This window comes from Nothoprocta perdicaria, unplaced genomic scaffold (assembly GCF_003342845.1).
Source record: "Nothoprocta perdicaria isolate Ctin4 unplaced genomic scaffold, notPer1 scaffold_208, whole genome shotgun sequence".
NCBI lineage: Eukaryota > Metazoa > Chordata > Aves > Tinamiformes > Tinamidae > Nothoprocta > Nothoprocta perdicaria.
This window is the reverse complement of record NW_020455294.1, coordinates 467,833-468,320: the sequence shown is the minus strand read 5'-3', so window position 1 is coordinate 468,320 and position 488 is coordinate 467,833.

Below are 488 nucleotides of genomic sequence, written 5' to 3'. Positions count from 1 at the left end.
CAGGCTGCAGCTTTCCAGCGCGTGCTGTCCCTTTCCCGACCCCTGCGCTCCCAGGGACCGACCGCCAACTATTCCCGTTTTTCCCCAGATTTCCAGGAGGAGAGGTGTCCTGAGATGCTGCTGGGATTTAGAGAGTCAGAAATGAGCAGGAAATGTGGTCATCCCTGCCTCCTGCCTCCTCTTGAGGGAACATTTCGACCTGTACGTAGCCGCTTATATATCTCCCGATAGAATTAAAATAAAAACACAATAGTAATAAAAATAATGATAAAGATACTGCAACTGAGATTAGAAAGGAGCTCAAAATGTCCAGTTTATTAAATTCTGAGTAAAACATACGTTAAAAAAAGACAGAGAAAGGAATGATAATGTAAATATAGATATTCTCTCCGTCTTTCCTTTCCTTTCCTTTCCTTTCCTTTCCTTTCCTTTCCTTTCCTTTCCTTTCCTTTCCTTTCCTTTCCTTTCCTTTCCTTTCCTTTCCTTTC